Raw genomic sequence first — 23475 nt, forward strand, 5'->3', positions numbered from 1 at the left:
TTCCCTATCTGACTGCAGGGCGCTGGCTGCCTGCTGGGCTGTTCTTTAGGGAGTTTGTTTCCGGTACAGTTTCGCTCTTTCCACAGGCTGATAGTGGAAAAGAATGTTGCAGTGAAATTGTGTCCCCAGATAATAGAGCCACCCACAAGTAAAATGGGGGGTCTAAACAGCAACGTATCCTTTGAATTGTTCAAATGCTGAATTTTAAAGTCTGTAGATTATTTTGAAAAACCCAATGATACCTTGAATTCCAAAATATTAATAACAGAATAATAAAAATAATTATTTTACATGCGTATAGTCCATCCAATCAAAGATGTTTAGATGTGGATAGGAATTATAGGATGTGCAATATAACGCCTTCCTTTTACAGGAGAAGAAATTATAGCGAAATTATCTGGGTCCCAGTGCTACTTAGTGACAGAGCCAGAAAAGAGAGCTCAAGGCTCCTGCTACTTTTACCATCACAGTAGTGACACTAATAATTTTAACTTACATTTATTGTGCACGTACCATGCCAGACAATATGTTAAGTAAGTGTCTTTATTTTTATATAACTCTTACAATAAGTCTATGTGCTATATATTATTATTCTAGTTTTATAGTTGGAGGAACTGAAGCTCAGAGACCTTTGAAGCTCTTTGGCTGCATTTGGCCCAGGCAGAAGTGGCACCTAGATCTGACTCCAGAACCTGTACATGTTAAAAAATAAAAGTGGAACGCATATGCTAATCCCACACAGTTAAATGTAAAAGCTTATGAAATGCAAATGAGACTATTTCAGCCCAATACCACTAGACATGCAATGTGTGCTGTGGCCCCTTCGCACTCTCTGTGGCAGGAAGGGTGAGGTTTCCCTTTGTGACAGTCCAAGCCCAAGCTGTATAGGATCAGTGACGTGCGGTATGTTTTCTCTTCGAGATCAGTTCAGTGATGGTCCTCACATTGGTAGGAACAGCAACTGAGAGCTTAATTATTACCCAGGAACACACTGCTCTGCCTGCCCCTTCTGGCCTTTTCCTCAGTTTTTCCCATCCCTCCTTTCCTTTGGAGGACAGCTATCCACCCATGCCCCACCCCAAATAGCCGGCTTAGGGGTGATAACACTATTATCAGACTGTTCCTTGTGGCTCAACCTGGAAGGTTGGTTGTCCATGTAGGTTGTTGTTCTTTATGAATAGAAACTATACAGTTTTTCCCTCTGTTTACTCACTTCTTCTGAGCTGGGAGGGAGGGTCACCGGCTAGAGGACTGGGTGGAACAGTGGGGATGGCTGGGGAGAGAGGTAGCCTTTTCTCTGCCGACTGGGTGCTCCCTGCACCCACCTTGGCCGGTTGCAGGCTTCATCTCTCTACCTGCCAGAGATTTAAAGACGGGCCCTTTCACTTGCCAGCCATGAACCTGAGGCTTTTCTGGGTCACCAGCCAGACACAGAGCTCTTAGAGAAACCTGCTTCTTGAACCCTTCAAAAAATGTATCTTGGCTCTCTATATTTCTCCACGTGGTTAAATGTCAAAATGAAGGGTGGCAATGAGAAAGAGCCCTGAGTAGTCCGTAACTAGCAGAAAGGGCCTTTGGTTCATCAGATGGAAAATTAAGTAAGTAGACAGGTTTTTCATGGATGTCTTTGAGAAAGTTATCAACGTTGTTTCAAAGCTGTTATGACAAGATGACACATTTTGAAGATCAAGCTATGTATAGCAAGAAAAGAGAACTTTTAATCTGCTTCTCACCTGCTTGATGCTTCTAAAACGAACTCAGGAGCCATCAGCAATACAGTTTGCTAAACCAGAACTACTGGAAATTACCTCCATTTCTTGCTGGATATTGCTTATTTGCATAGCAATCGGTGTAGTTCGATGGGTATTATATGGAGACACATGAGACGGACTCGAACAAAATCACAGCAAGGTCCACAAATCATACGTCAGAGCTGGTATGAAGCAAAACAGTGTTTGATTATTTTCTTGGGAACATTCAGGATAAGGAAACAAATTTTTTGATGCAGGGCTTGTTTTGTTTCTGTGTTTGCCAGATTATGTGTTCCAAAGAAACTGTTCTCAAAGAGTTAACTCCCTTGGGCCCCCCCCTTTCCCTTTATTTGGATTGCTCATTTACAGTTCTTGGAGCTGTTTAGCTGTTTGTATGCCACGTTCCATTGTTCTATGGATTTGGAAACCTGGTTTTGTTTGCCGTTTGAAATGATCACAGTAGTATCTCTAAGTCTGTATGTGTAGGTTCTCTGTGCTTTGATTGTCTTCAAGCCCACGATATCAAGAAGACACACTCCTGCATTTGTATGGGAATTTTCCAGTATTGGATACTTTTTTGCACTTTGCTACAATCCTATGAAAAACAGAGGATGCAATCACCACATTTACAGTAAGGAAATTGAGAATGAGAGTAAGTGAGTGACTTGTCCATGGTCATGGATCCAGGAACTATTGGGTCGTCGGGAAAGTCATGACGCATTTTTGCATTAAAAACATAGAAAAATACGTCATGACTTTCCCGATGACCCGATATCAGAGCTCAATTAAATCTTCTGCTTCTAAATGATATCTGTGAAATTGTCCTTTGTGATCAAAAGTGCTATGATTTGTATTCTGATGGACAAAAGCTGAATGGATGACTGATTCATGATCCACCGTTTCACGTATGTCATTGATGGTATGTCCAAGCCTATGGATACTTGGCTTCAGAATAAGGGTCAGCTTAGTTATAGACACAATAGTATTTGCTTAGGGTGGTATTTTTAAAGGAACCTAGTGGTCATTTTCTTCCCCTGCAGACCCAGTGTGGTTAAGTTGGAGTCAAACCAACTATGGCATGATGTAATATTCAGCTTTAGAAGAACTCTGATTGTTTTTTTCAGATATAAAAAATGCAGCCTGATGTTCAGTGTGCACTCTTCTTACCCAACAAAACCATCAGTGTTCTTGGAAGCTCTGTCTGGTTACAGTACCCTCATGCCCATGGGAAACAGTGTACTCTGACTACCGGGAACAGTGTCCACTGCGACCATGTCCCACTACGAAGTTAGGTACCCACAACTGAGAGAGTCCTCGCTTGATGGAGTAATTGAAAATCTTCACCACTACTCAATTTTTTGCTATGGCAATCCAGTTCATTGTAGAACAGCATCATCAGTGTGTTGACAAGGCCGTAAAAACGACAGTGCGTGAGCGCTGATGATTTTACAGTGCAGCCGCTCATGGTGATGGCCAAGGCTTAGAGCCAGGGAGTCGGGGGGTGGGGGCGAGGGTGGTGCAGATGTAAGTGAACAGCTTTATGATAATAATGGCTATGATAGCATTTCTTTCTAAAGCATCTTTTTCTGAGTATGAGTGTGAAAGTTTGCTTTATTTGACTTTAAAAAATCCCGAAAAATATGTAATTCATGAACTGACTCAAAGAGTATTTTTCCTCCGTGACCACTGTAATAATCAGAACTTTCTACGCCTTTCAAGAGGACAAAGAGAAAAAGAAAATTTTAAAAAAGCAAAGAAAATGCAATGGTGGGTTACAATCTTTAGGATTTGAAGCCATATAAACAAACCTTGATGCCCCTGTTTTAAGTGGAGAATTCAACTAAATACATGAATGAGTTATGTAGCTGCAGATATGCCAACATTTTTAAAGTTTCTATGAGCATATTGGTGATTTTATTTTCTGAAGGCTTCTCTATTTGTCGGTTGCTGCCGTATCTTTATATTTAACTTAGTGTCGATTTAGGTGGACCTGTTCCCACCCTACAAAATGTTCCAAGACCCTTGCATAAACCATTATGCCATTGATTTGCTTTAGTATTATGTGTACTCAGAGTTTCATCTTTGAATGTGTTCCAGGTGCAATCTTTGACAGAGAACTAGTAATGGGGGATAATATCATGGAAATAGTTAAGTGCATAGTTAATTCCACTATTTAGTTGCTGCTTAATTCAAAAATTATAGACAAGTAACCAAATTTGAATGGGCATACATGATTTTAATTGCTTTTCTTTTTCTTCTCTGAGGTCTATACTGTGGTAAAAACCTTAGCGATTGATGAATTAGCCAAATGCTAGGCAATGGACTGGAGAAGAACTCAGGCAAAGAGGCCATGAATCCGCCATGAAATCAGCCTTCATGTTAAAGAAAGGGAGAGAGGGAGAGGGAGAGAAGGAGAGGGAGAGGGAGAGAGATAGGGAGAGGGTGGGGTGGGGGAGAGAGAGAGAGAGAGAGANAGAGAGAGAGAGAGAGAGAGAGAGAGAGAAAAGGAGGCTGTTGAGTCACTCCTCTGTTTTGTTCTGAGAAAGTAATATTTTTCCTTTCATCCAAAAATTCAAAATGGGCTGAATCAAGGGGGTTTTTTTGTTGTTTTTTTTTGAGTCTTTTACATAATTTCACTTTGGGAAGGTACCACCTAGGGACTCCTTTTGAGGAATTTAGACACTGTAAAACCACCCAAACTGGTTTCCTAGAATTCCTTAGACCTGGAATCAAGGAGCTAGGAACAAATGTCCTTTCCAACCACACTCTAACAACTGACCCTGTGACTGTCAAGGATGAATGTTCACAAATCTCAGGTTAATATAGATTTCTGGAGCTCATAAACGACTTAAGAATTTAAAACAGTTTTAAAATAGAAGAACTGACTAAATTTCCATATTTGGTGCTGGAAAACTCATACCATAGGTTCAATTTGACTGACTTTGGATTCTGCTCTACTTTCAGTTCTGCTTTTTAAAAGTAGAAAGTATTTCATTTATGCATGGAATGCCTGCCATTCAAAATCATATGAGTTGACAGGATGTTTTAGGGATCATTATTTTTTTATGGCAAGAACATTGTTCAGTCTGAATGTTGATGCTTGAGGTTTCTCAGTAGACTCTTTCTCTCCTCAGTCACCTAGATTCTAAGATGAATCTGTCTCTTTCTATTTCCTTCCATGATAGGCTTTTAAACTGAGTCTGCTACTGGGAGAGGAAAGAGATTGATGTTTATTTTCACAACTCCCAGAGGTAGACATTGTTGTTGACATTATCATAGAAGTGAACTAAATTTCTGAGAGGTTTGAATCACAAGCCAGTGAGGAGTGAAGCTAGGTTCTGGTCCTAGTCTGCCTAGGAACAAAATGCATGCCTTTTCTATTCTTATCACACCGTCTCTCATTATGTGTATGTTAAAAACTGATGCTCACTATGCAAAGAGAAGCCATTGGGTGGAGTCCACATTCTGTTGTCCTTGCCATGCAACTGACATTATGTCATGCCCAATACATAGCCATTTCCATTAGAAGGATGCTGTAGGACAAGGAAATGTCCTAGGGCTCTATGGATTCATGATTGTGTCCTGCAGCGTCCTCTCAGCCCCTACCTAGAATACACTCATCCTATTCCTATGGTTGAGAGTCTATCAACCGTGGTGCTCTGAACCTTGGGCAGGTGCTGGTAGCACTGAAAACTGATTATACTATCTCACATGATGACAGGTGTAAAACAGACCATGACTGTAGGACCTGGCCGATTAACCAGCAGTGACAGTTCACTTAAAATTATATTTATTTTTTACAGGAAGTGATGTAACATTGGCACCAGGAGGGGCAGTCATACTTACCCCATAAATTGTTTCTTGGGGCCATGATAACAAATAGATGAAAGGACCGAGCAGACCTTGAAGCAGGTCCAGTGGAGCATATCTCATGCTATTTTAATTCTCTATGTTTCAAAAGAAATAGTTCTTTCAACCTCTCTCTGAAAGCTGCAGTAACTCTGGTTGACTGAAGCCAGTGAGGGTGGTATTCTCGTGAAAGAATTGAAGCTTTATCTTTTCAGCTATGAGAATGAGTGAGAAATGTGCATGCATAAAATTCTGCAACCGTTTGGAGTACTACCTCATATCAAGCTTGTGGAAGGCAGCTTATACTTGAGAAGTTGTTTTGAGTTTTAATCCTCAGATTTGGAAATTTTACTCAACCAAAAGCCTCAGTAAATACTCTAGTTATGGGACCCTTTATGTTGAAGGCAAAATTTACATTTAGGTAACAGAGTAAAAGAAAAAAAAATCCAAAATAGATTTTATCTGATTCATTTGGCAAGTATTTTTAAACATATGCTTTGTACTGCATTTTGTACAAATATGAATAATGGCACAGAATTTACCCTACAGGATATCACCAACAAGTTAAGCAGATCAATATTTTAAAAATTATTACAATAATCATCTTACAATACACAATATTGCTTTATAAAAGAGGTTTGTACAGAATTCTGTGGAAGTCATCTATGGAGATGACTTTATCAGAGTGAGTCAGAGAAGGTTCTTTAGGGTTGAACAGTAAATAATGATGACCTAACACACTTACTGAAATACTGCTGCATGGGCACCAGCAAAATGACATGTAAAATAACTAGTCCTTCAGAATAAGGTTCACGCAAAGCCAAGCTGAGTGGTTCACAATTTCACAGCACTCTTTAGTGGCTAAGAGCATTGGATGATGGCAAGCAAAAATTCAGATATTTAACTAGCAGAAAGGTATTCAAAGGAATTAGGGCCACACTGTTTATCAGAGCTAGGAAAAGGATCATTATTAGATCCTAAGTCAGGGGATGGTTCATCCTGGGACATCCCCCTCTGGGATCTGGGGAGGTCATTTCTCTCTTCCTCGTTGCTTCTTCAAAAACTCAGAACAGAGACCTGAAGGTATCGGAAGCAGGTGGATTAGATAAACTCTGCCAACGTGATGATTATATGTCTTTGATTTATGTTATTCTCCTTCATCTTCCCCTTACCACTGTCATGATGTATACTCTGCCTTTGCAACCATATTCACCTTCTTTCTATCTTCTTGTTACCTCTGGTACCCATCCCTTCATCTTCGGTTACCCCCTCCTCCTCCCGTCTTTAACTTCTTCTTCCCTACTACATTATCCCCATCGGTGTACAGGCATGTTCCAGCAGCTCTCATCTTGGGAAAATATCCCTGGGTCCTCACATCCTTGACCAATTTCTCTTCAGTTCTACACAAACTCATTAAACTCATATGCTACACATGCTGTCTTTGTTTCTTACCTCCCATTTCCTCCTCAACTCACACCAACGTGGCTTCTGCCCCCAGCACCACTAAAGCTGTTCTGTCAAGGTTACCGGTGACCTCCTGATAGCAAACATTTTCAAAGCAGATAGTTTTCCATCCTTCTCTTATTTGCCCTCTCAGTAGCATTCAGCACAGTTCATGGTTTCTTCTCTCATGCACACATTCTTTTGACCTCACGGCACAACATGCTTTACATTTTCCTTCTGCATCTCTGACAACTTCTCAAGATGCGTTGCTGCTTTGCCTCTGCTCTCTGACCTCTAGATGTTGGAATGCCCAAAGATTAAGAGTGTGCCCCCTTCTTTTTTCTCTTTATACTTTCCTTCTACACCATCTGCACCATTTCTATGGCTTTAAATGCTATTCACATGGAGATAACTCCCGATTTAAAGTTCCATCTCAGATCTTTTCTTCGAGCTCCATATTTGAATAAATAACTGCATATTGAGATCTGCACACAGAAGTTTCACTGGCATCTCAACCTTGACACATTTTGAGCACAACTCTAAATTTCTTCCAATATATCCATCCCACCATCCTGTCAATCACTTCCAACTCAGTGAATGGAATTATGATCCAGCCAATTTTTCCAGTTTTTCATTCCCTCACATATTTCACTAAATTAATCTCCAAATTTCAGCTCTTGGCTTAAATATCACCTCTTCAAAAAGATCTTTTCTTACCACTCGCCTAAAATAATCCCTCATGTCATTCTCTATCCTAGCATCCTGTGTGGGTTTTCATTCACCGCTCTTGTAACAATTTCTAATTATACATCAATTTGTCTGTCTACTTATTTGATGTTGGTTTTCCTCACTAAGACGTTCACTCCTCTGGACAGGGACCAGGTCTGTTTCATTTACCCCCGGATACCCAGGCTCTGGCATAATGTTTGGGAGGTAGAGGTGTATGCTCAGTCAATATTTGTTGAGCCAATGAAGGACTATTTGGATACTAGGCCTAAAAAAGAGGCTTTTTTTTTCCTTGTCAAGATCAGAAGTGGGTTCTTTTGCTGTCAGAATCATAATTTTAATTAGATTAAAAATAACATTTATACACCACCCAGAAAAAAATAAGAAAGAAAACCCCAATAGAATGTTTAATAAGTGCTTGTTGATTGATGGATAGATTGAGTAACCAATTGAAAATTCACTTAATTTTTTGTATTCCATTTTGTTTATTGATAATAGAAATAATACTATTAACTCTCTTTTACAGAATTATTTTATATGATGAAGTTAGATTGTTGCCCTTTAATCTTCTTTGAAGAAAGACATTCAAGATGTTGCAGAGATTATCTGTACTATCAATTTCCTTAGTCTGAGGACTGCACTGCACTAATGCCTGAACTCTTGGTGGTTTGTGGGCCCACAAAATGTAATTAGTCTTCATCATTATAAGCCCTGTTGGAAAGAATACCATATGACAATATTTTTGTGAAGTGGCTAGAGTGATATAATTGTCTATGCAGCCTCCGAGCCCTCCTCTCGGCTACCCTACCTGGTGGAGAGTGGCATACTAAGCTGCTGGCTTCCACAGTGCCCTGGCCCCTGGCTAATGGCAGCTGGCCAAAGTGCTGAAGGGTAACAGAGGTGAACCAAGTGGCAAAGGGGAAGAATAAAGGGTAGTATCTGTAGATCCTGACAGGGTCATAGATGCTTCTGCAAAAAGGAAACCCTTATGTTTTTAAATTGAATGATCAGTTGGAGATTGCTCGTGGACTCTTGGGAGGAGGTGAAAATTTTAGTATTTCAAATTTTTGTGACTCTAAACAGCTGATGGTGGGAAACAGGGAATGATGGTTTTTCTCTCTCCTTTTGCATTGGGCAAGTCCATCTGTTTTAAGGTATAAAAAAATGACAACGGATGGTGGAACCTCAAGGAATACTGATTTCCCTTTGTCTTCTGAAATCCTTTGGGGCCTTCAGTCTTTGTGCATTTGAGCAGTGGGTCATTGATACTTTGACATCCTGGACAGGTGGTCCATTGGAACCTAGGGCCTCCTTGAATTTCTCTCAAGTGTTTAATAAGAGGCAGGTATCCTCCTGAATACAATAATCCCATTTGTAAAGTAGAGAAGTCTTTCCCCACAGTTAAGATTGGAGCCACCTAAGCTTTTAACAAACCACTGGGAATGTGGGAAGTATTTGCTTCTTAAAAATCCACTTATCAGGTTGGCTGAGTGGCTCAGCTGGTTAAGAGTTCGCTTGGGAGCGCCAGCTCTGAGCAGCAGGGCTGCGGTTCGGATCCCACATTGAGGGCCAGTGACGCTCGCCCTCTACAGCTAAGATGGTTCGCATCCCACATTGAGGGCCAGTGACGCTCGCCCTCTACAGCTAAGATGATGAACAACAGCTTGACCTGGAGCTGGGCTGCTGTGAGTTGCCGCAGGTCACAGCGTAGGCTGCAGCGGGGCTGCAGTGGGCTGCCGTGAGCTACATGAGTGTCTGGCAGCCAATGTGAGCAGCTGGCAGCCGGTGTGAGCTGCCAGGAGCCACTGTGAGTGGCCAAATAATGACGGGCGACCGATTGCCTCACCCAGGAACAGCACAATGATCATACCAACATGAGCCAGTGAAGTGACGTCCTCCACAACTAGACTGAAGAACAAAAATAGCAATTTATCTACCTGTCTGTTCCCCTCCCCCCAATTCCCCAATAAAAATATTTTTTTAAAAAATCCACTTATCCCATCCTTATCCCTCTTTAAAAAGCTGCGGCTGGCTGATGTAGGTGGAATTTGAAGACAAAGGCATTGGAAGCTGTAATTTGCAACTTGTTTGGTCCCCAGCCTGGAAGACCAGGGACAGAATCTCAAAGCCTCATGGTACTGAAAGAGTAGGTTTAGATTGGGGAAAGGTACTGAAAGAGTAGGTTTAGATTGGGGAAAGAGCTTTTCTGGAAGACTTCAAAGGAAAAGCCAAAATTTGAGTGGCCAAAGGTAACCAACAAAATAGGTGGGGTTCCCTGTGACAGGAGTAAATGACCAGACAGGGCTCAGGACCCAAACGTTAGAGCCAGAGAGACAGTTATTTGTGCCAAGAGCTATTCTGAGTTCCAAGGCTCCACCTGTGCAAGCTCATCTTTACCAACACATCTTTGCCCATCTCAGAGGTGTCCAGCACTGCTTTAGATATCCAGCACCCACCATCCAGGGATTCTAGCTTTTTACTAAAACCTCCACTATCATCTTAGATACCTAAATACAAAAATTACCTTGACCAAGGAAGATGATTGGATTGGAATAGTTTTTGCAAAGCCAAACAGCCAAATTCCCTTGAAATCAGAACTGTGAGCAGAAATTCCGTGAGTTACAGCAATATGGCTGCTTCATTTTTCCATGTCTAATGGCAAAAAAACTGCTTCCTGTCCGAAAACTCATACTTTTTTAAGCAGATGAATTAGTTCAAAATCGGCCTACTCTCACTGTACTTTGTATGTCCCAGGGTCCTCAGCATGAGCCTGGATTCTGTGGAAGCTCATTGTGGTGGAGTATTTCCATTTCTTCTATTAACTCCCTGTTTAAGCTAGGCAAGCTGTGTTATGTTTTTGGCTTTGGGGCTTCTCCTTTATAAAATGAGGTAACCTGGTAAATAAAAGTTTCCCTTGAGAAGTGGAGATGCTCTCTGTTTCTCCTGTACCATGATCTCTTTATAATAAATAAAAAGTTTCTCTGAGTAGACCCAAAAAAGCACTATCAGAAGACTTGAATGAGTGAGGTGTTGAAACCAGGTGTTTAGAGATAGTCCTTGCAGCTGCCTTGACCAGTAAGTAACCCTTCCCTGGTTTCTGGTTTCTCCTTTTAGCGTAATAAACTACAACAAAGAAAGAATACCAACTCAACTTGTATAGTCATTAATTGCCTAAGTGACTCATTATTTAAGTGCTGGAAATTATCCACAGGAAATGATCCTGAGAAGTCCATTGCAAGGAGCCTCTGTGATTTCCTTGAGTTTGACATGGAGGGGTAAGCTGTTACTAGTTGTAGGCAACAAATCCAAAGCAACGGAGAGAGGAAGTAGGAAAGAGTGAAACTAGATACTGTAGTGTGTGGAATCTGAAAATGTATTTGCCTCTAAGCATCAGTAGTACATATATATGTTTATTTATATGTTTATAAATATGTTTATAAATATGTTTATTTATAGATCACCACTTGTACACTCTGTTTTCCCTGATTCTTTCCTGAACCTACAAAGTGTGGAGAAGGTATTGGCACCAAGTCCCATGCTCTTTGGGAATTGTTAGTGAACATCTATTTTATTGATTAAAATAATTTTCTGTAAAATAAAAACACAAAAATATGAGGAAATTGCAAAGCTTGGAGACAATCTAGACATGTTAAGCATATTATACATGGAAATAAATAATAATTTGTTAGCCTAACCAAGCTTGACAAATGCTGTAGAAATCCCCAGACTTACTTCCTTGCTTGGGCAAGAGGTGAAGTTTGTCTTACAATCTGAACGTACTGTGTGAATGGAAATTTGTCAGAAGGCATAGTAGCAATTGGATGAGTTACACATTGAAGAGCCCTCCTTAGCTTCTGCTTAGCATCTCTGATGGTGGCAGGCAGCCTGATGAGTGTGAGGTCAGGGCTTGGAGATGCAAATGTCTAGAGGGCGAAGAAGATACCATGATGAGTGAAGTGGATTCGAGATAAGAAAAATTCTGTCTCTGTCTTTTACATTTCCCTTTCCTCTTCAATCTACTGAAAAAGAAAAGACCCACAGTGGGATGATAAATGGCAATGACACTTGACCTCAGTCTGGGGAGACAATAGAGGGTAGTGTGGACATTGGGGAACTGGGAGGTTATTGCTAGTAAGCTCCAGCTGGCTTTTTGGGGTGCAGCCCTAGAATTGGCAGATCTGATTTTTCCACAAGAATCTAGAAAACTGGATTTTTTAAAGTGAACATTTGAATGTGTACATTTTACAACTACTTAAAACATTTTAAAACTTTGTGAGAGCCAACCCTATGTGGGCCTGACAAAAAAATTATGACCATGTGCTAATTCTCCATCCAAGCAGTCACCATTTTATAAACTGTGGACTGAGTAAGGAAGAACTTGCAATTTGCACCATCTTCAATTTGGGGGGGAAAAAAAAGACTTGTGGTTTTATTATTTGTGTCTTTAAATAGGCTTTTTCAGATAAAGCAAAAAATATAAAAAGAGAAGAGCATTTGAGAACAATATTTATAATGTTTACAGAGCCACTCTACTTTTATATCTAATTGCTATAGCATCAGAGCCAGAGTCCCTGGGTTATTATGGAAAGCATGATTTTTTGTGAGGACCCACAAGCACATCTATGTGAGAGATTGCTGATGTAAAGCATATGGCATCTGTGCAGTCATCTTGCTGTGAATATGGTTCTCAACCAAAAATTCACTGAATGACTCAGATTGTTCCATATTACAGAAAAGATATGGACATTTGGATACATCTAGATGACCTAAGGAATTTTCTCGTTTTTGTAAAATAGTTGTTTGGCACTTTGTAGGCAGCACATTATCGAAGTAAAAACTCCCTTATCTAAAAGCAAAATGAAATTTTGGGAAATAATCTATACTACCTGAAAAACAAAAATGCTTTTATAAAACCTCCCTTCATATTGCTTCAGATGCATGATGGTAAGACATTGTAGGTCCTGAGCACTCCTTGATTTTTCAGTCTAGATACTGCTTTAGATATTCCAGTATTTTCCCCCCAGATGCTGCTGTTTTTATGGTGGCTTTTTGCCTTTATCTCTCAAATCAAGTATGACTACATTATTACATTATTATGTAGTAATAACTTAGGGAGAGGTTTAACATTTTCATATGCATTTTTCGGTTTTAAAAATGCAATAAATAATTTGTGTTGCATTTAGTAGCGAGGAAGAATCTTTCACCTACAATTTGGTGACTGCGAGCTCATTTGGGTTTTCTGTGATTAGCAGTTAAAGAGTGCTAAGGTAGATAAATAAATACATGCTCTGTTTCCTGGTCTAGAAATTAGAAGCAAGTGCTGAAAAGAAGCCACTGAAGATGAGATATTGTGGTGAGATAAAGATTGGCGAGGGTTTGAAACTGTGTGAACACACAGACTTGTGAAATCCCCACAAATTACCACAGAAGCCGAAGAGGTTCTTGTTCTAATTTTAGTGCCCAGCTCGGTTTCACTTACTATTTCAACTTTTCAACATCCTTATTGTGATGAGTAGATCCATCAGCAAAACTTTTTGTGGAATATTTTTGTGTAATGTCCACTCCCAAGAATTGTTTTTAGAGATAGTCATCACCTGATATGCATTTATTTCCATTATGCAGAAGAATGAATGCAATATCAAGATTTAAATCCCATTCATGACTCATTGGTACACATGAGGTACCACTGGCATTTCCATATGTACCTACTGAAATCTCCTGCCTCCTCTTTGGGGGCATGTATGTGTCTTTGTATCCCTTTAAGTACTTATGATAAGAATAAGATTGCAACTGATCAATAAAAACATAATTGAATAGTTTGAGTTGTATATGAGACAGCTAGCTTTTTGGGGTTTTTTTTGTTTGTTTGTTTGGTTTTTTTTTAGCTGAGCCATCCTGCTACCTGTTGGCAGCTCAGCGGCTGCTCAGCTCGGGCTGGACTCGAACCGCTGTTGCTCAGAGCTCAAACTCTTGAGCGAGCTCTTAACCAACTGAGCCACTCGGCCGGCCTGAGACAGCTAGTTTTATCTTCCCACAATAATTAATACTACAGAGCATGAAGCTAATTACAGAATCTTCATGTAAGATAACGTGGGACTAAGAAGCAGAAAGATATTCTCTCTCTCTCTCTCTCTCTCTCTCTCTCCCCCCTCTCCCCCTCCTTCTTCCTCTCCCTCCCTCCCTCCCCCTCCGTCTCCCATCCTTCTTTCTTTTCTTTTGCATTATGTGTATATGTAGATAAAATATAAGTGGTTAGAGTGAGTCAGTGAGAGATGATATAAATAGGGATTATTTCATTCTTTAAGTAGAGAGCCCTTTTGGGTTGCTTACCAGGAAAATAATAACAGTAGCTAACACTTATTAAGAATATACTATGTGCCAGGTAATAAGCACTTTACCTATTATTAACTCATTTCATTCTCATAACAATGCTACAACATAGATTCTATTATTATCCTATTATAAAGATACAGAGACACAGTAAGATCAAGTAACTTGCTGAGGGCCACACAGCTAAAAAGCACAAGAGTCGAATTGCACCCCAATGGTCTGGTTCTAGAACCCAGGCTCTTAACATTAAGCTGTCCTCAAGAAGAACTCATTAAATGAATAAAATGTGCAAAGTCCATACAGCCCCACAAGAAAGGGCTACCTTGGATTTTGTCGCTCAGACCTTCAGAGAGGCTTTTAGTTCTGATGCTTAGAACATGGTCGTTCCTCTTTCCCTTTCTCAGTGCTTGTTGAGTGAAAGAAGGACACATGTACACTTTGATTCCAGTTTTCAGACTTCACCCTTCTGTTGCATCCCTGCTTTCCCACACCTCTCTGCCTTTTACAGTGTCGTTTTCTCGGCACACAATGCTCTTTCCTCTGCTCAGTGCAACTTCACTCATGCTCCAAGACACATCTCAATTCTACGAGTCAGAAGTTGTTTATGCTTCTCTCATGACTCTTGCATAATGCCCTTGTGCCCTAATTTCTATTCATATGTGCCCCCACCCCGTAGATTCTAAGGTTTCTGAAATCACAATCTGTGCCCCAATATATACTTATACCTCTGCCGCAGTGTCAATCCCAATATCTGGCCCAGAAATAAGTGTTTATTAAATAGATGATAAAATGGCTGGAAGAAGTCTTCAGCATAATTATATTCTCTTTAACAAATCTATAATGCTAAAAATCTGGAAGCATGTCTTGAAATTCCATTATGGGCATGTTAATACAAACAGTAAATTCATTCAATAATCAAAAGAAAAAATTCAAGACAAGAATAAGTTTAGAGAAAAAAACTGGAGAAGACACAAATTTAAAGGTTGAAGACCATGTTGGAAGAATGAGATGGCAGAGAAAACTAACCACATTAAGATATCAGACACACTTCTGTATTTGGTGCTAGAAAGATAAAAGCCATGGTCTGGTTCTCAAGAAACTACTAGGGAGACAGACCATTTTGTAACATAAATCATAGGAAGTCTAAATGAAGGCAGTATGCTGAGTGCCAAAGTCTACCTGAAGAGGTGGGAGGAAGGAGGAGAATTCAAGTAGGCATTTGAGAAGTGAGTATGTGATTGCCAAGCAGACATGTTAGGGGGAGGGGAGACATTTGTGCAAAAAAAACAATATATGCAAAGCATGATGCTATCACAAAAATATTATAGACTGGGGGTCTTTAATAGCAAACCACCCTCATGACTTAATTATTTCCCAAAGTCCCCATCCCCAAATACCATAACATTGGGGACCAGGATTTTAGCCTATACATTTTGGGTAGACACAGATATTCAGTCCATATCTCATGGGCACATGAAAGAGAAATTCATTTTATAGCAATATAGCATGTGGGGGTGTAAAGCAGAGGTGAATAAAGAAGAGTAAGGTTATGGATGCACAGAGAATGAGGGCCATTCATGAAAGGCTTTGTATGCCCTGCAAGGACTTTAGACTTACATAGGGACAATAGGGAACTGTGGAGAAATTTTGAATAGGGGAGTCATGTGATCAGTCTGAGAATTTGGAAAGATTCATTTGGCACCAATAAAGAGTAGAGATTAACAAGGAAGTGAGAATCAACCTAGAAGCCTTGTAACTAAGCATTGCTGTAGACCATGGGGAAGGTAATGACAGCTTGAATCCAGGAGTGGCAGTGGAGAGGAAGAGGAGTAGACACATGTGAGGAGCATTTGGGAGGTAGCTGATCACACTTGGATATGGAGATAGCGAAAGAAAGTGCTAGGAAATCTTGAGTCCCACGTTTCTGGAGTAAAATATTGGGAGGCAGGTGGAACCATAAATCAAGGAAAGATGTATAAGAGATGTCGCAGTTTATGAAAGTAAAGAGGACATATTTCTTTTTAATTTAAAAAATTTTAATTGAGACATATAGTTTTAATACTATTAGAATCTACCCTTAAAATGTTCAGTTCAGTGCTTTTTAGTTTATTCACAAGGTTGTACAACTACCACTATCAAATTCCAGAACATTCATCACCCCCAAAAGAAACCCTGAACTCTGCAGTCAGGTCCTCTTGGTCCTCTCTTCCCTCAGCCCATGGCAACCATTGATTTATTTTCTCTATGGATTTACCTATTCTGAACATTTCATATAGATGGAATTATACAATAGATGATATGGCCTTTTGTGTCTGGCTTCTTTCACTTAGCATAATGTTTTCAAAGTTTATCCATGTCGTAGCATGTATGTGTCAGTACTTGATCATTTTTTATGGTTGAATCATATTCCATTGTAGATATACCTCATTTTGTGTATCCATTCATCAGTTCAGGAACATTTGGGTTGTTTGCACTTCTTGGCTATTATGACTACTACTGTTATGAACATTTGTGTACACGTTTTTGTGCGAACATAAGTTTTTCATTTTGGGGGGTATGTACCTAGGAGTGAATTTGCTGAATCATATAGTAACTTCACGTTTAAATTTTTGAGGAACTGCCAAAGTGTTTTCCAAAGCGGCTATATTGTTTTACATTTCTGCTAGCAGCCTATGAAAACTTACCCAAAAGTTAAGCAAAAGTTGCCCAAAATCACACAGTAGTAAGTAGCAGAATTAGAACGCAATCCCATCTCCCTCTCTACAGACCCCACTTTGCCCTCTAGAGTACATCATGCAGGGGACCTCAGTGTGGGTTGGAGTCACCGACATAAAGGCGGTAGCTGAAGCAGGGGTTGTGGATGAGTTTACTGCAGAGAGCCTGAGGTGAGAGGAAAAGGCCAGGCATGGAGACCTGCGAACCCCCAGCAGTAAGAGAGGAGTCTGCACATGAGCCTGAGAAAGTGTGACCAGTGGCACAAGCAGAAAGCCAGGGAAGAGAAATCGCCAAGAAACCTGTCCAAGGGGATAATTTTTGAGGGAGGGTGGAGTCAAGAGCAACATAACAGCTACTAAGCCTGAGTGTGACTTCTGCCAGAGCAGCTTTGGTGAAGGGTGGGGGTGCGGAGTGGAGGGAGAATTGTACAGAGCCTGATTTTGGTGGCCTGAAGGGTGGAATCGAGCCAGCAAACTCTACTTGGCTGTGAAGGATGGGGAGCTAGGAGAGATGGCCAATAGAGAGCTGGTGTTTCTTTGTTTGTTTTTGCCAGAAAAGATACCTTATGGTTACTTGAATTGCTAACAGTTTAGTTCCAAATAGTTCATCTTTCCCTTCTTTTCTAACGGTATGAACAAAATCCATATTCCCAGTCCTTTGCCTTCTCTAACACTTTAGCAATGACTTTACTAAAAGCTATTTTCCTCTCCTTTCTTTCTCCTCCTTTTTCTCCCTAGATCCACTAATGAGTAAAAAAAATGCCCATTGGATTCATGTTTCTAGGAGTCACACAATTTCTTTTTCTTTTTTTTTTTTAACTTTTATTGGGGAACGGTGTGTTTTTCCAGGACCCATCAGCTCCAAGTCAAGTCAGTGTTTTCAATCTAGTTGTGGAGGGCGCAGCTCACCGGCCCACGTGGGAATCAAACCGGTAACATTGGTGTTACAAGCACCACACTCTAACCAACTGAGCCAACAGGCCACCCCAGGAGTCACATAATTTCTGAAGGCTAATTTGGCATATAAGGACCCAGTACTATTAACCGCTAAACCTCTTGAGAATTCCAAAAGTTCTGTTTAGCATTTTTGACAGAGCCCCACAGAACTTTTTGTCCTCCACATGTAAATCTGGTATTAATCCATTTATATTGTTCTAATTGAGAAATATACTCTAAATTATGAATAACCACTTTGCAAATATAGCTTGTGTGTATCTTGGCTGTCTCTCCATCTTTGGTTCCAGCCAAATACTAGGAAAACACCTCCATGGTAATTATTACTAGAGAGTCTTCTAGACTCTCATTTCGCATTCAAATCATACCAGAGAGTTGTAAACATGTTAGTTTAATTGTTAATATTAAATACCAGTTACCAAGACAAAAATAAATAAAATGGAGTTTAACCTTGTTACTCTATTGTTAAGCAAGCAATCCAAGGAGGCCTTGTGAGATGAGCTCTGAGCTGGTTATTGACTTCTGTTCAGGATTTGGTACCAGTGAGTCCCTGAATTGCCAAACTTGCTATAATAAGGATGGTTATTCATTTTCAGACAATAGGGCCAGTGACAGAACGCTTAGAAGCTAAGCACAGGGAAACATTTGTTCTAGAAGATGCCTAGAAATTGGTCTAATAAGTGAGCCTTAACAACAGCTAAAATTTGTGTGGATAGTAGAAAAATATAAATTTTCGGATGGACCTTGCTTTGCACCTTAACTAGAAACATGATAGGGACAAGTAATTTAACCTGTCTAGGCCTCAATTTCCTCATCCATGAAATAAAGAGGCTAATATTCAGTTTTCAGGTTGTTACAAGATTTAAACATAATAGTAGTAATTTTTCCAAAATTATGTCTAACGCATTACATACCACCAACAAGCAATATTTGTAGAGGCTTGTTATTACATTGTTTTCTAAAATCCAGGACAACATTGATTATGACTGCTCCATTAATTTAGTAGAAGTGCTTTGCAGGAAAAAACAAACAAAAACAAAAACAAAACTTAAAACCCAGGAAAACCTCATTATCACATTAAATCAACCCATCCAAGGCAAGAATGAAAAACAAATTACTCTTAGAGTTGAGAAATACAACATTATCCATGGCTACCTCATATTGTATTGTTAACTAACCTTGATAATATTGCTCCGCTGTCCATAAATGATAGCTTATTCTCTGAGTCATCATCATGGCCCGTTTACAGGGTTTTAACTTTGCTGTAAGCTTTGGTCTCGTTTCCTAAGTTCATACTACCCCAGTTGGTTTGTGATAAAAACAACTTTGACCAGTGATGACAATGAGACTGTAACAGAACATGCTGAGAGAAGCAACTGATTGGAGGAAATAAAGTAGAAAGAGAAATTCAAAGAACTGAGAGGTGATGTCGAAAGAAATGAGAAGGGAAATTAAAATTAAAACAAGACCAAATGCAGAAACTACCGAAGAATACCAAATGTGAAGAGTGATCTGAGAAAAAAACAGTACTGTGTCTTGTGATTTATGACCTTTTTCAAATCAGCAGATAATGAGGGCATTGGAGAGGGTGAGTGATGGGCAGAGATACAGAAGCCTGGCTGGGAGGGTAGAGAACATGAGATGGTGGCTGAGGTTGTAGTTTCCAAAATGAAATATCTTGGATCAAGTTAAAGGGTGGGAGGTAAATGATTTCTTTATTATTTCACTTCCAGTACTGTCTGTCTTCCTCTTCACCATTTCAAGCAAAGCTAGGTGAAGTGTAAGCAGGCATCCATGCTCTTCTGAGGAAACCATCTAGCAAATGCCAGCCATACTTTAGCTCTGAGCTCCAAACTTATGGAAAGCATGTATTCATACTTATGGAAACTAGACTATAACAGCAGAAACTCAGAATTGCCTGCTCCGTACAGAAGAAATTTGCCATATAAGTTATTCCAGAAAAGTTACCTTAAATGATTTCAGAAAATTGACACAAGTGAGTGATGTCACCCAGGGAACAAGGAACACTCAACTGCCTTCTCAAAACAAACCCCAGTAGAAGAAAAACATTAGCCTTCTACTCTGGACGGGAATAAGCCCAATACTTCTGGTTTCTTCTGTTGTTCATTGCATATTTTCTCCTCTTGATAAAATTCAGACCTATACCTATTAGACCTTCCAGAAATTACTTTTTTGTCTGCTTTATAGAATAAATAGTAGATATCAGACAGGAATTTCCTCGACTTCCTGCTGTCAAAAGTAGAAATCTACCTATATTTATATTCATTTTTTTCTCTTTTCTGCTGTTATATTGAGAAAGGTGCCACTTTACTTTATCGGAGGTAAATCCTACCACCTGTACATGCTCTATCATTCGTGTTCTCTCGGGGACCTTGTTAGAAGGATTAAATTCTCCTGTTCCTTAAATTTTTCTTTCTACTAATTCTTAGCACTTACATATGCTCAGGTGTCAACTCAGAAATCTGTAGCAGGTCCAGAAGCTAACTCAGTATTTCCCCTTGGATGTCTCAGACGCTGCAAACTCAATATGTTCAAGAGTGAACTCACCGTTTGCCTCCCATGAATTTCCCACTCCTTCCCCGTCCCCTCAACTTCTCAATCTCAGAGGAATGACCCCATAACCCAACCAAATATATAGCTATAAATCTGGAAATTATTCCTGATTCCTCATTTCTGCCCATAGCCAATGGTTCAGCGAATCTTGTTGGATCTCTTTTCAAAATATATTCTACAGCCAAACACTCTCCATCTCCATTATCACACTGGTTTAGATAACCATCACCATTTGCCTGAATGGTTATAATTGACTACTAACAGATTTCCCTCTCATCAATGTAGGTCTTTACTAACCTCTTCTCCATACTGCGGTTAGAGTGATCTTTAAAACAATCCAAATGTGATCATGCCACTCTTCTTTGGCCTTTAAAACAATGGTTTCCCAGTGTGCTTCAGATAAAGTCCATACTCCTCAATATGGCTTACAGTACTGTTCATGAGCTACTCCTACTGACTTCTTAGTCTCATCTCTTGCCACAGTGAATACTTCAGTCATTCTAAATGTCTTTCAACTTTTCTTAATTGTCATCTTCCCACCACTCTTTGCCTAGCTTACACTTCTCTGGCTCCTGCACTAAATTAGCGCACCACTTCTTCATAGGATACTTTATTGTGATCACTTGTTTAATTCTTTGCTAGAAAATAAGGGCAAGAAATGTGTCTGTGTTGCTCACCAATGTATCCTTCTCTCTGTTCACCCCTAACTTCTTCTGCCTGCTCCTCTGGTACCTTGCTTAGTATCTGGCGTCTAATAAATGTGGAGTAGTTGTCAAGTAAATTAACTACCTTTCAGAGTTTTGTTATCATTTCTCTTACTGAACTCATTCATCTCGATTCTCCAGGGGAGTCTCAGAGAATATAATCACAGAACTTTTTAAATCTCATGTCTGTGGTGAGAAAGGGAGATAAAGCTTGAATGTTGCCAGAATAACAAATGCTATTGCACCTGAATCATTGATCTTTAAGGCTTAAAGGTTTGTGATAATTACCACCCATTTTTACAAAGGATTTATGCATTTAGAGAAAACCCCTTGTCTTCCTAAGAAGGTCCTATGAATGTAAAGACATATATATGGTCATATATACCAACATATATATAAAGACAGTACCTGCCATTTAGGAGGGAAGAGCCTTCAAGGCTTTTTATTTCTCTCAGGATAGAGATAATGTTATAGATAAGACAATCTTCAGAAATTCTAATATGGCCAACCTCATTTTAAAACTGTTACTTAATAGGTATACTATTTCACCTATAATTCTGTAATCCTAAAGCCAGGAGGGAACTTCACTGTCATTTTGTCATATTTCCTAGAAACCGTCTGGGAATTTAGTCTACAGCATCTCTGACAGTCATGACCTTACCTTGGCTGGAGAACTTTCAGGAATGGGATTCCTTTGCTGATGAGGCCACTTGCCCCACTACCAGATGTTCTAGTGTCAGAATAGTTTTTCTTCTACTTCCTTCTCCCTTCTCCAAACTAACATCTCTCTCTCTGTCACTTCTATATGTTGGTCCTCTCCTTCAACACAAATCCTCAACTTAAAAGCCTTTAATAATGAAAAGGAAGGAAAGAGAGAGGTAGTGCAGGCAAAGGGAGACATCTTCCCTGAGCACCCAGTGTTTCGCAGGCCACATGGTGGGTACATTTTATATGCTACCTCACTAACTCCTTAGACAATCTAGTAAAGTAAGCAGTATTCATAGCCCTTTACTCAGAGATAAGTACCACTTTCCTCATTTGGTTATCTTAATGTTAAAATCTAGTTGTTGTTTTTTTTGAGTCTGAAAGTTCTAAGAGCCTGAGGTGCTAATGTATATCTGTGAATAGGCAGTGACCTGGAATTGACTCCTTTTCACAACTTCTAAAATTGGGAGCACAGTTCTTCTTGTCCTAGGCAAACTCACAAGGATTTTTTTGAAGACAGAGGCTTTGGCAATCACGTTAATGGAAGTCTTTTTGCCGCTGAGCACATCATGGTCTCTGGAAATGACACCCAATAGAACTCTATTGCCCTTTGGGAGTGAGAACTTCTCTCTGAGAAATGAGTCAAGCCCTGGGGAAATTTTGGCTTATTGTGTTCTTTCCAGACTTGTGAGAAAATATCTATGCTGAGGAGCAATAATTTTCATTGTAGCCAGGGAACACCTATCAACACTAAAACAACCCCTAAACCATTGGGAGACTAAACAATGTGGCCAGAAATAACATTGACATTCACGGTGAGACAGTCAGGAGTGATTTAGAGTCAGAGTTTGAGGATCATCACAACAAACTGCTTTAGAGATTTACTAACATTCCAAAGTCAGTGTTTGGACATTCTCAGTGAGTAACCTGTACTGATATAAGTATATTTGGATTAAAGTATAAGTATATTGGGACTAAAATAATATTTTGCACTATGTGTATACATTTTGCAGTCAAATGCTCTGCCCCTGAGCTATTACACCTATGTGGATACATTTTGATATTGCCACATTTGTAGGTTGTTAATAGGCTGAATTTTTTTTAAAAACTGCTTGATTTAAAAAATATCAAGTCCTAACTATTTTGACTGGGTTTTTTTTCTTTTTAATTGATTTTGTGGGTCAGATTTAGACAAAAGTCTCAAAAACCACCTGTAATTCAAGTTTGTTAGAAGTGCTTTAACACCATGTGGATTCTTGGGGGTTTCTATTATTTGACTCTGTCTAGGGATTTCTTTCTGTTCTTTTATCAGGTTCTCCAAAGGACTTACTATTTAAGTTGGATAAGCCAGTACTGCAGACTGCATTCTCAGTTCACTTTCCAGTGATGATAGCTGCCCTTAAAATTCTTTCAGAGCTGGAAATCGATCTGTGTGGAACCAATAGGTAGGTATTTCTTTAAACTATTATAGGTTAGGTAAGAAACTCTACAAAGCAAATACGCCTAGAAAAACTAACAGAAACATGCCATGATATTAACAATAGTTATCTTTGGATGATGAGATTATGGGTAAATTTTCTTCCTTTCCTTTTCTGTACTGTCTATTTTAAATGATGAATATATTGCTTTTATGATAAATAAGGTTCACTTTTGGAAAAGCAGTTGTAGACACAATAACATCCCCATATGTGAAAGGAGATCTCAGGTAAATGCAGGTGACAGAAT

General features: G+C 39.6%; 1 protein-coding gene across 9 annotated transcripts in view; it reads left to right on the forward strand.

Moving 5' to 3' along the window:
- RASGRP3 (RAS guanyl releasing protein 3) overlaps window positions 1–23475 on the forward strand; it is an 88757-nt gene that overhangs the window by 26768 nt on the left and 38514 nt on the right. For 6 of the 9 annotated variants that reach the window (XM_019653821.1, XM_019653822.1, XM_019653823.1 and 3 more), the window contains exon 2: window positions 23063–23195. The exons of 2 other annotated variants lie outside the window; for them this stretch is intronic. The gene's annotated coding sequence lies outside the window, so the exon portion shown is untranslated. Of the gene's footprint in view, window positions 1–23037; window positions 23196–23475 lie in introns of all 9 variants that reach the window. One more of the 9 variants, XM_019653824.1, reaches the window with a different exon arrangement.

This window comes from Hipposideros armiger, unplaced genomic scaffold, assembly GCF_001890085.2.
Source record: "Hipposideros armiger isolate ML-2016 unplaced genomic scaffold, ASM189008v1 scaffold_207, whole genome shotgun sequence".
NCBI classification, from domain to species: Eukaryota; Metazoa; Chordata; class Mammalia; order Chiroptera; family Hipposideridae; genus Hipposideros; species Hipposideros armiger.